The sequence below is a fragment of the Pyrus communis genome, chromosome 8 (genome assembly GCF_041283825.1).
Source record: "Pyrus communis isolate YQ-2024b chromosome 8, ASM4128382v1, whole genome shotgun sequence".
Lineage (NCBI taxonomy): Eukaryota > Viridiplantae > Streptophyta > Magnoliopsida > Rosales > Rosaceae > Pyrus > Pyrus communis.
This window is the reverse complement of record NC_142572.1, coordinates 13,567,567-13,580,762: the sequence shown is the minus strand read 5'-3', so window position 1 is coordinate 13,580,762 and position 13,196 is coordinate 13,567,567.

Below are 13,196 nucleotides of genomic sequence, written 5' to 3'. Positions count from 1 at the left end.
GCTGATAGTATCCTATATATGGCTGATGCTCATGCGATCTGGGAGGAATTGCGTGAGCGATATTGTCAAAGTAATGCTCCCCGAATTTTCCAAATACAACGGGACATTGCTTCACTTACACAAGATCAACTTTCCATTGCCGCGTATTACACGAAGATGAAAAGTTTGTGGGATGAATTGTCGTCCTACAGTGAATCTGTTTCTTGCACTTGTGGAGCACAGAATGAGAGGAACAAGTTGATGCAATTTCTTATGGGACTCAATGACTCCTATAGTGCTGTTCGAGGACAGCTCCTGTTGATGAATCCTTTACCTACGGTTCGTCAAGCCTATGCATCTATTTCCCAGGAGGAGAAGCAACGAAGCCTTGCTTCTTCTCGAGTTACTACAGACGTAGCAGCTATGGCAGTACGTCAACCTAGTTCGAAGTCTTCTAATCGCAAACCTTTGCACTGCACTCATTGCGATCAAGACTTCCATACCATTGATACCTGTTATCAGCTTCATGGATATCCACCAAGACACCGTTTGCATAAAGTTAAACCACAGAAAGGAAACCAGCGACAAAAAAAGGATCGGGGATCTTCCTCGGCGAATCATGTCTCGGAAAATGCAGCCACCAAAGAGGAGTTGCAGTCCGTCATGTCTGGACTTTCTGATGCCCAGTTTCAACAGATTCTACAAATCATGAATGGTCAGAGCCGTGAGGAACAGCCACAGGCTAATGTCGCTAAGACAGGTTTGTCGAACTCTCCCTTGCATCTCCATCGATGGATAATCGATAGTGGTGCAACGGATCATATCACTTCTTCACCAGAATTGCTTACTGATGGTGTTAAAAATAAGAATATGTCTCCTGTTTTGTTACCCAGTGGAGAGCAAGCCCGCATACTTTCCATTGGCCATGTCCCTCTGAGTTCTACTTTTAAATTGCAAGATGTGTTGTGTGTGCCTACTTTTAAAGTAGATTTGATGTCAGTAAGTCGTATTACGAGTGGCTTACATTGTTCAGTAACATTTTTTCCTTCCTGGTGTATTGTGCAGGACCTAACGACGAGGACGGTGATTGGTTTGGGTAAGCAAAGAGGCGGGCTATACTACTTGGTGGCCTTGGCTCCTAATCAGTCTAAGTTTCCTCGACGGTTCTGCAACCTTGTGCTTTCACCAACGGAGCTCTGGCATCGGCGTTTGGGTCACTTGTCATCCTCTCGTCTAGATTTCATGTCCAAACAGTTGTTACATTTCCCTTTTGCATCTAATAATGCTTGTGATGTTTGCCCTTTAGCCAAGCAACATCGATTACCTTTTACTGTTAGTTCAATTTCATCTAATCAACCCTTTGTTTTGATTCATTGTGACATCTGGGGACCTTTTAAAGTTGCGTCTACTTCTCGAGCCAAATATTTTTTAACCATTGTCGACGATTATTCTCGCTTTACATGGATTTTTCTTATGCAACACAAACATGACACACAATCTCTTCTCAAGGATTTTTTTTCTTTTGTTAAAACCCAATTTAATACTTCTATCCGTAATATCCGTGTTGACAATGGTGGGGAATTTTTTTCCCTTCGTGATTTCTTTAAAGATCATGGAGTGATTTACCAACACTCTTGCGTTTATACGCCTCAACAAAATGGGGTCGTCGAACGCAAGCATCGTCATATACTTGAAACTGCTCGTGCCTTGCGTTTTCAAGCTAATCTTCCCCTCCATTTTTGGGGTGAATGTGTGCTCACAGCTGTTCATCTCATTAACCGTCTTCCTACACCCATTCTTTCCAAGCAAACACCGTTTGAACGTTTGTATTCTAAACCTCATACCTTTTCCCACCTTAGGGTCTTTGGTTGCCTCGCTTATGCCACTGATGTCAATGTCACTCACAAATTTTCTCCTCGTGCCCACAAATGTATTTTTTTGGGATATCCCATTGGTCAGAAAGCCTACAAGTTATATAACCTCACCACTCGCAAAATTTTTACCAGTCGTGATGTTGTCTTCCATGAAAATATTTTTCCTTTTCACACATTCCCTTCTTCATCTTCCCCTCAACCTGCGTCTTTCTCCAACCCACTTCTTGAACCTCCTTCACCTGATCCCGTGTTACCCTCGGTCATCCACCCCTCTGACCCTATGCTCTCTGTTGAGCCGACCTCTTTCGCTGATGCCGAGTCTCCCGCGCCTCCTTCTCCTGCACCGCTACCTGCATCTGCTGTTCCTGACCTCACGCTGTCCGTGTCTGAGCCTGCACCTGCTCCGGCCCCGGTGCTCCGTCGTTCCAGCCGCCATTCTTCTCCGCCACCCAAGTTACGAGATTATGATTGTCCTACTCTCAAGCTTACCCAACCCCTTCCTCCATCGTCTTCGTCGTCTGGTCGCACTCCAGGTACACGGTATCCACTCGCTAATTACCTTACTTACCATCGTTTCTCACCCACACAACAATCTTTCCTTGCACATATTACTCAACAGGTTGAACCTCGGAGTTATGAGGATGCCGCTCGTTTTCCTCATTGGCAAGCTGCCATGGCTTCCGAATTAGCGGCATTGGAAGCCAACTGCACTTGGTCTCTTACTCCCCTTCCCCGTGGCAAAACTCCCATTGGTTGTCGTTGGGTTTACAAGATTAAGCATCGTTCTGATGGCTCCATTGAGCGTTATAAGGCACGTTTAGTTGCCAAGGGCTATACCCAGCTTGAGGGTGTTGATTTCCATGACACGTTTTCTCCCACTGCCAAAATGGTCACTGTTCGCTGTTTGTTGGCTCTTGCTGCTTCTCGGCAGTGGTCTCTTCATCAGTTAGACGTTCACAACGCTTTTCTTCATGGTGACCTTCATGAAGAAATTTATATGACTCTTCCTCCCGGTCTTCGGCGACAGGGGGAGAACTTGGTTTGTCGCCTTAGTAAGTCTTTATATGGGTTGAAACAAGCCTCTCGTCAATGGTTTGCGAAGTTTTCTGAGGCCATTCAATCCGCTGGTTATGTACAATCCAAGTCCGACTACTCTTTATTTACTCGGAAACAAGGCAAGTCCTTTACAGCTCTCTTGATTTATGTTGATGACATTTTGATTACGGGAAATGATTCGAGTACTATTGATGCCCTTAAACAATTCCTTAATGGTCGTTTTAAAATCAAGGATCTTGGTAATTTGAAGTACTTTCTTGGGATTGAAGTATCACGTTCTAAGAAAGGGATCTTTATTTCCCAACGGAAATATGCTTTAGAAATATTGAAAGATGGAGGTCTTTTGGGAGCTCGCCCCGTCGACTTTCCCATGGAACAGAATCTTAAATTATTAGACAATGGTGCAATCCTCAAAGACCCGGCAAAATATAGAAGATTAGTGGGGCGTCTGATATACCTAACAATCACTAGGCCGGATATAACCTATTCCGTGCATGTGTTGAGTAGGTTTATGCATGAGCCTCGCACACCACACATGGAAGCAGCTCTTCGGATTTTGAAATATATCAAAAATACACCTGGAAAAGGTTTGTTCTTCTCTGCGGAAAATGATTTAGTCTTAAATGCATATTGTGACTCGGACTGGGCAGGTTGCCCAACAACACGAAGATCAACTACGGGGTATTGTATTTTTTTGGGCGCTTCATTGGTTTCTTGGAAGTCAAAGAGACAAAAGACTGTGTCTTTGTCATCAGCAGAGGCCGAGTATCGAGCCATGGCTGGAGCTTGTTGTGAATTATCATGGCTACGATGTTTACTGAAGGACCTAGGTATACTACATCAAAGACCGGCTCTGCTCCATTGCGACAATAAAGCAGCTCTTCACATTGCTGCTAACCCAGTTTTTCATGAGCGAACCAGGCATATAGAAATGGACTGTCACTTCATCCGGGACAAGATACAAGATGGTTCAGTTGTCACGAGATTTGTTCCTTCCTCCAATCAACTTGCAGATGTACTCACGAAGCCATTAGGAAAGGATACGTTCTCAAAGATCATTCACAAGTTGGGAGTTCTCAATATCCACTCTCCAACTTGAGGGGGAGTGTTGAGAAGTCAATGATATCATCCCTGATATCTTGGCTTAGTTTTAGGAAACTATTTTGTAAATTGTTTATAATTGATTTGTGAATATCTGTAAAACCTAGAATGTAGGATAGGTTACCTATTTGGTTAGATCTCTCTTTGTATAAAGACTCTCAGAAACAATAGAAGAAATCAATCTTCTGCAAAATATTTGTAGTACGATTTTACATAGGGTCGTAGCTTCCATCAACAAAACCCTTCCAATTGTCTTTAACCCCCTGATGTTCTTTGATCCTGGTTTAGAATACTGTTACTCCCAATTTTACTCACGATGGAAAAGCGCACATGCAAAAATAAAGACAGAAGAGATCGTGAAACTAAGCAGCGGGGATAATGGTTCATGGTTAGGTACTTCGACGATCAAGTTAGAGAATGGTGAAAGTAGGTATAATGGATATTAAGTATTTTGAGATAGTTCAAATTGTCTAACCATTTGAGAGGAGTCAAGATGGCTATTTATAGGTGTTGTGGAGTTGGTTTGAGTGCTCTGCCAATTCTCTAAGTCATCAGAGTAATTGGAGTCAATAGAATGTCCATGTTCACTCAGACTCCTCTGTAGCATGGCTCGTAACAGTCTAACCTATGCACAACATAGGATAGAAAAGTTTATCTTCTGAGCAGCGTGGGTTATTCACGTTGGTCTGGCCAATCAGGCTGACCAATCAACCATGAAATTGGGATTTTACAACTGGGATTTGATAGAACAAATTGGCATCTAAGTAGGGGTTGTTGAGTACGATGGAGAGTATCCTCGATACCCACTCTGGTCAGAGAACCTTTAGGACGATAGACCATGTATCCTTGTTAGGACTTCAACTTTAGAGTGACTGTGAGATACTTGCTAGCCACCAAATATATCATCATTGTGACATAATGAGTACCTTACTCTCGGTCGGACTGATGGAGTGGGATGATGTTGTTGGGCGTATTCCCTTAATGCCACTCATTTGATGTAATAGCTTATGGAATCCTTATCATGTTAAACTCTTATTTGTTTAATGAAAGAGGAAAACGTATGTGAATCTCTATATATTGTATGATGTGTTTAATCAATAACACAATCCAAGAAATGTATTTAATTTTAGATAGAAGTGATCTAAGCAAGTTAGATCAATGAGACCTTTCTCTTATGTTCATTCCTAAATAACCATAAGATTATCGATGGAGCATTGACAATCCACTAAGGTTAGTATGTGTTATGTTAACTCAAGTGGGAGTATGACTAGTCTCAAGTCATTAAATGTTAGAAACTAAGGCAAAAATATAGGTGCTTAAAAGAGTATTGAGTACACGGAACAACGATCGACAAAGATTTCTAACATACATTTCATGTTAGAACACAAAAGTTGCAATAATACAAGATAGTTCTTTGACCTGAGACATAATAGTTGTCTGGTAGTTAGGTCATTTATCTTTGACTATGTTAAAGGCATTCGACTGAGGATGTCCACAAATTTGTTGGGGTTAAGCTACCTAACCATGTAGGCATGAAAATGTACAACAAGAGATCTCTAACCTTCCATGGTGGAAGGAGAATACTATAAGATATGAATCAGAAGTTTTGGCCAAAGCTTATGAATGAGATTAAGGAAGCATTTTCCAAATCACATTCAGTAGAATCACATAGAGAAGTATCACATTGGATAATAGACATGCAACTTAAACAATGTAGTCAAGAGTATTGAATTAGAGAAGGACTGTATTGCATTATAGTTGTCACTCGATAAGTTCTCCAACCACTTATACTTCGCTTGGGTAGCTTGACATATTGCTAGGTGTCACTCATAGTTCGTGGAACCCTTGAAGATTAGCGACCACTAGTCTTCAACAAATGGGATAATTGAAAGTTAATCTTAATTGAAAATCGATTGTTAAGGTTACACCCACTACCTCAGTAACTAGAACCTAATGGATCGTATACTGAGTACGGATGAATGTGAAGAAATATCAATGTGATGGATAAGCAATTATAGTTTAATTGAGTATAGTTAAGATTAATTAATTATGTAATTAATCATACGAAAGATTCGTATTAGGCTTTATGTTAGTTTTAGGTTTCGGGTATCAAATGAGTTTTGGTCCATAAGGCCCATTGAGTTTTAGTTGTATGACAATTAAAACAAAATGGAAATCAACCCAAAAATAAAGCCAAAACTGGCCATGCTAAGAAAGAGTGTGATGGTGGCCTTAACCTCATTAGGGTTTCTTTAAGGCAAAAAAGTGAACCTCTATCTCTTTCTATTTTCTTTCTAAAGAGGCTGGCCTTCCTAGAGAAGTTTACTAGCATCAAACTTCTTCTAAGAAATCCATCTCCTCTTCACCTATCATCCTTGGTTTAGAGATGTAGAGGCTTGGAACCTTGCAAGCTTTAGGAGATCATTTCCTCAAATCCTCAAGGAGCAAAGGAGAAGATAATAAGCAAATATACAAAGAGAGAACATCAAAGACAAGGAAGCATACAAGGAGCTTGGAGAGAACTTGAAGGCCCTCTACTTAGGTGATAACCCTGTGAACACAAGGATGAGTTTCAAGAGTGTGAAAGCTCTAAACTCTCCTCTTTTTAATTTGTAAAGAAACTTGGTTCATTGACACTACATTTTGAATTTCATGGGTTATAGAAATGCTTTTTTAGTGCATGCTTACTTTAAGAGTTATTATGTATGTTTGTATGCTCAAACGTTCTTAGTTAGACAAAATTTTTCCTTCAAGTGGTATCAAGAACCTAAGTCAAGCATTTGGTGAATCCTTTTGGTATTTAATGGTTTGTGATTTAAATGTTGTAACTGTTACAAGCTTTATTTAATGTAATTTTTACTTGAACATTTGTCATCTCAAAAGTTGTAGATGTGGTTCATTGAGCATGAATATTGGAGCTAAAATGTGTACCCATTATTTTGGGTTGGGGGGGAGGGTGGGTCGGCCTTGTCTATTTTAGGAGAGGGGGTTTGTGTTCTTATTTGTCTTGTTAAATGAGATTTAAAGTGACCATAGAAATTTCTAAGAAACTTTAAATTTTATCCCCTTTTGTTTGAGAGAGTTTTGGGTTTCTTTTAATTGACGTTCTTCATTGTTCTTGTTTTGTTCATCTTCATAACAAGAAATAAAGTTTTGGAGTTTTGAAACAAAATTACTTATTGTTTCGTTTAGTCTTTGTTTGTCTTGGTTTGTGTGATTAGATTGGTACTTTTCCAGTCATCACACTTTCCTCTCACTTTTCTTTCACTTTTTGAATTTTGAGCTTTTGCCAAATATTTTCACTCACACTTTTTGTATCCCAAAATCGGCCACCCTAGTAAAGTAGGGCACATTTGTGGCTTCCTTGCAATTACATTAGCTTTTGATACTTTTGTGTAATTACACTTTGACCTAAAAGCTTATGTTTTTTTACAAAAAGGTCCAAAATCCCTAAGACCATCTCCCTTGGGATAAAGCTTAAAAGTTTAAGTCATAAAATTTTAAGCCATAACCAAAAAACTGCTTTCCCCCTCCAATGGTTATCATTTAAAATTTTAGCCCGAAATTATTAAATAATGATTATAGCTTTTTTTTTTTTCTTTTTCCTGGTAACTTTTTTGAAAATAAGAATTTAAATTCCGAAAATAATTAAAAGTCATACAAATACATAAGTAGTTGTAAATTTCAAGTGAAATTTGATTTAAATAATTATGGGCTGTCTCCCTTGGGATAAAGCTTAAAAGTTTAAGTCATAAAATTTTAAGCCATAACCAAAAAACTGCTTGCCCCCTCCAATGGTTATCGTTTAAAATTTTAGCCCGAAATTATTAAATAATGATTATAGCTTTTTTTTTTTTTTTTCCTGGTAACTTTTTTGAAAATAAGAATTTAAATTCCGAAAATAATTAAAAGTCATGCAAATACATAAGTAGTTGTAAATTTCAAGTGAAATTTGATTTAAATAATTATGGGCCGTTAATTTTTTTTTACCATTAGATTTGATCTCATTTGATCACAGACTTTGGATTATAAGTAAAAACAAAAAAAGGATTTGAAATATGAAAGTTTGATGGGTCTAGAATAATTTAAGCCAGACTTAATTTTAGTAGGGAATTTAAAGCTTATATTTAAGCTTTATCTCATGGGTTGGAGATGGTCTAAATGAAAAATTGTTTTGCTCATTTAATGAAGTTTTTGTAATTGTTGAAATTTTTGGATTCTAGTTGTAATAACATGAAGTTGTGACTTGACCCAATAATCAAGGTTATTTAATTTCGGCCCAAATTAGCTAGAGCAAAAAAAAAAAATTTCTTTTTAGCGAGAATTGGATTTCATTCATTTCATTTAGTTTCATTTAGTTGCATATGTGATAACAAAAGGAAATAGTGGCATGTATTTGAAACGATGGACATGCAATTTTCTAGTTACTTGGAGAACACTCTCTATAGCTGGAAGTGGCATGCATTCGGTGTTAACTATCTCTTGTATTAGATATGAGGTGCTTGTAAGCACTCTTTGAAGTAGAGGTGTCATAAGTTTTACCTACAGTAGACAAGTGTGTGTGACTAGTGTTTTAACTAGTAGGTGCTGTCAAAATAAGGGGAAAACCTATCCCAATTTGGAACCAAGCATAGTTGGTCACCATTTTCTTAAGCTGGACTTGGAGATAGCATGAGTGGTGGCACAACCCATGCAAGCCAGCCTTTCAGTCTAGCAATTCATAGATCTATATGTGGCTAATCCTCCTCCTAATATTTCTGTATTTTACATTAAATTAATATTCTTTTCCTGGCTCTTTAAGTGTTGGAACCGCCCATTTCGACTATAAAAGGACTTCCTTTCATTCATTTGCTCAACTCATATTAGAAACGTAGGTTGGCCGCAATGCATGCATAGTCAGATTATATAGGATTGTGTGTGTGTGTGTGTGTGTGTGTGTGTGTGTGTGTGTGTGTGTGTGTGTATTTTAATATACAGAAAGGAGAGTGAGGGGAAAGAAAGAAAGAAAAAGAGTTTAAGGTTAGAGGGTTTGATGTTTGGAGAGTGATAGAGGACTTGTCTTGCTGAGGTTTTAGCTATCGATCGAGGTGAGTGATTTATGTAATATGTTTAAAAATTCTTATTTTTGATAAATGAGAACCACAAACATTGTGGGATTTATTCTATTTATAAATATCTCTTTATTTTCAAGTCAAGCATGTTTGATTTGTGTAAATGTTTATAATGGGATTTATCCAATCTATGTGGAATTACTTGAAATGTTCATGGAGCATGAGAACTTTGGTGTTGTTTTAATCCAAGGGATAAATGTAAACTGCACAAGGGAACATTATGGCAGAATGGCCATTAGGGATCACGTGGTGAGTTACAATTTATGAAGGATATATGAAGACATGAAGGGATGATGCGATATGGCACTTTGTGGCTAAGGCTTTGATATTATTACTATATTTTCTAGAGTGTGTAAAACGGCATTGCTTGACTGGTATATTATATATTCCACTCACTAGGCGACGATGATTGTTGCTCACCCCTCACCCTTTTATTTTACAAATGAGTTATTTGACAAGACAGGTTGTAGACGAGCTGTGATTAACTTAGAGGAGAGATTTAAGAATTTTAATTTTTTTGTACACCTATAAGGATAATGGAGTTATTTGTATAAGAGAATTTCGTTTATGTTCTTATTTTCTTATTTTTATTTTTATTCACGCACTAGGCATGGGGTTATTTAATTTTTTTTATCAAATAATTAATTGATTTGACTGAATCTGAAATTTTAATTTCCTTATAAATGTAACCAATTCAATTAATTTATTTCTAGGTTGTCTTGTGGGGAAGTTAGTTGTCTAACATATAGTGCAACCTTGCACACCATCTTGCGTGAACATCATTATTTTACTAACTCCATACCAAAAAATTCATTGACAACCCTTTCAGGCCCATCCAACTTGATTGAGGGGTATAATACTGGTCGTATAATGTTGTCTAATGGTACTTAGTTAACCATCAAAGACATATAGTCACCTCATTCCCGAAGAATGTTGTTGAGCTTTAAAGATATTGGGATAATAATTATCATGATGAAACCATTGAAGATGAATTCCTTTACATCAGTTTATATGATTATAGCTTTTCGAATGTGTTGTAAGTCACAACCATTCGTGCCTCAGACCATCACATGGTTGGGCCTATAAGTGGTTGTAGTGAAAAATATGCTTTGGCATGATCGCTTGGGACATCCAGGAACCATGATGATGCGTTGTATCCTCAAAACTATACATGGGCATTCACTTATCCTGAACTAATCATATCATTCCCGCAAGCGCTTATTGCAAAGCTTGTTTTAGGGGTTAAGTTTATTACTTGCCCATCTTTGAATAAAGTTCAAAAACCTTCCTTCAGTGGATTCAAAGGGACATATATGGACCTATCCAACCACTATGTAGACCATTTCGTTACTTTAGGATGTTGGTTAATACATTGACACGTTGGTCGCATGTTTGATTCCTATCCACAAGCAATGCCGCATTTGCAAAACTCCTAGCACAAATTACTAAACTTAGGGCTACCCACCTTGATTATCCGATTAAGTCAACTCAACTTGATAATGCTAGAGAGTTTATGTCGTAGACTTCTGATGATTATTGCATGTTAGTCGGGGTTGAAGTTACCATCATGTACCCCATGTTCATACTCAAAATGGCAAAGCAGAAGCATCCATAAAACGCCATCACTTGATCGCTCAGTCCTTGGTCATCCGCATCAAGCTTCTAGAATTTGCTTGGGGCTGTGCAATTCTGCACATACCTATGTTGGTTCGATTGAGACCCATTGTTGCCCAACTTTATTCACCATTACAATTGGTTACTGAGTACGAGCCTAACTTCTCGCACTTACGTGTGTTTTGGTGTGAAGTTTATGTGCCAATAGCGCCACAGCTATGTACCAAAATGTGTCCTTAGAGAATAATGAAAATCTATGTTGGTCATGATTGCCACCAATCATTGGCTATTTAGAGCCCTTAACAAGCTATCCATTTACCACACGTTTTGCAGATTTTCACGTCAATGAGACAATATTCCTATCGTTATGAGGAGATAAGAACATTAAAGTTCCTAAAAAATGCTAAGAATTGTCATGGATTAACCCACTATGTCATATAGATCGTTGTATTGCCTAATTTGAGACTAAAGTGAAACACATTTTAGATCTATAAAGCGTTGATCAAAAGTATACCTAATGCTTTTAATAATCTAGCGAAAATAACGACATCACATATACCCTTTACAAATGCACATGCAAGGATATATGTACCTCACATACGTCAAAACATCACCTTAAAAATATAAGCTGCCTTTTAAGGATAATTGGCTGCACGACTCAGTATATTTGTGACTAGCCAATCATCAGCTCCTACCCTGAAGCGTGGTAGACTTGTTCGTTCACCAGATTGACAACCCTAGAAGAGGAAGCCCACAACACAAACTAGTGAAACTAGTGTGAATCCAACCATCACCTACTCAAGCATTACAACACATGAGGTTATTCTAGATTATGGAAGCGTCCTGAAAGAGTTTGTTCCCATCTCTCCAAAATTGTGAGATTTCAGTCCATTAAGTTTTAGATTTAAATTTCGTATTTCCTGGAATTAAATTTTATTTTTTGTTAATTTTAGAATTATAGTTAATTGCAAAGTTTGATTTTCATAATTAGTCATTATAAATCTATAGACTTTTGTGGTCAATCATATTACCTTTGAATAGAGCTCGAATCCACAAATGCGGAAGCGACAACCGCCTGTGAAACAGAGTTGTAACGAAGGAGAAATAAGCATGTAAAGTCAAGGGTAAAATGTTCATATGGACCTCTATTAATATCAAGGCCCCAGATTTTTTGAGGATCTTCCCATTTCTGGTAGATGGATCTACGGCCAATTCGAGTGACCCGGATCTCTGTAACCTCAACCCAGTTCCTGATCATGTCTTTCTGACGCCTTTTCTGCGAGCTCTGATGACAAAAGTTGTCGCCACCACCACCGCTCTGTTCTTCTTTCCATGACGAACAAAAGCTAGCCAAACTTTGCCCTATTTGGCCACGTTTTAGGTGGGTTGAGTTTGATAATCTTCGGCCTCCCTGACGACGACCACACCATCTTCCTCCACCTTTAAGCCAACTACCATCCTCAGATGGCATCTCTCAACCCCGACAAGAAGAACCTGGGTCCTGATTAATTGTTCGAGCAGCCATGGCGGAGTAATGAAGCTATACCATTCCAATGATCCACGACTTTCATGGTGATTTCCACCTATCTTTGGCCAATTCTAGACTTCGGGGAAGGTATGAAAAATACTTCCTTCATTGTAATCCGCTCCTTCTCCTTCCTCATGATCTTCTCCATAGCTATTCATACCTGCAAGTTGTGTAAGGAATATGAGTTAGGTGTTAACACGCATATAGATAAAATACCGACAATCATAACTTGTTCTGAAACCAACATTCACACTCAACCCGCCAAAATCCAAGCCGTAAGGCCAATTTTCAAACCCACGACCAGTATGGGTTTGTTTCTTTCTGATACAATCCCTAAATCGCTTTATGGGGTTTGGTTATGACCGGAGCCGTCATGGAAAGTTTCTTGAATTTGGTGTTCTGGGGTTTCCCAATGTGCCGATGTAGTTGGCTAAAAAGGTAAAGCCGCCATCTTTGTTGCTCTTGAGGTCGGAAGGATTGTAGGTGAACTAGGCAACGACTAAAGGTGGGTATTGTCGAATTTCATAGAGACGGTGGATTAAGTCATGTATTGCCCTCGTAAAAAGCGTTGGATTGGAGGACTTTGTATTTTGGGGTCTTCATGCTTGTTTTTCCAAAAACCATAACCCATTTTTGAGGAATTAGAGTTTGGTGGTATCTGGGTTTTTTTATTTGGATTTAATGCTTGAGAAGGGCCTGTGAAAATGGTAAGAAGATGCTTGGGTGTTTGTAGGTGGTTAACAACCTGGGGTAGTGCTCATACGGAAAGAGTTAATGCTTGTGTGCTTATACCATTTATTTTAGACAATCTCCAAATAAGATGTTAAATTTTGAACATCATCAAATAACCTAATTACAATCTGATTATAAGGACTCGAAAAAGGTAACTAAACTAATTACAAAAAGTCAACTCTCCAACACTCCCCCTTAAGT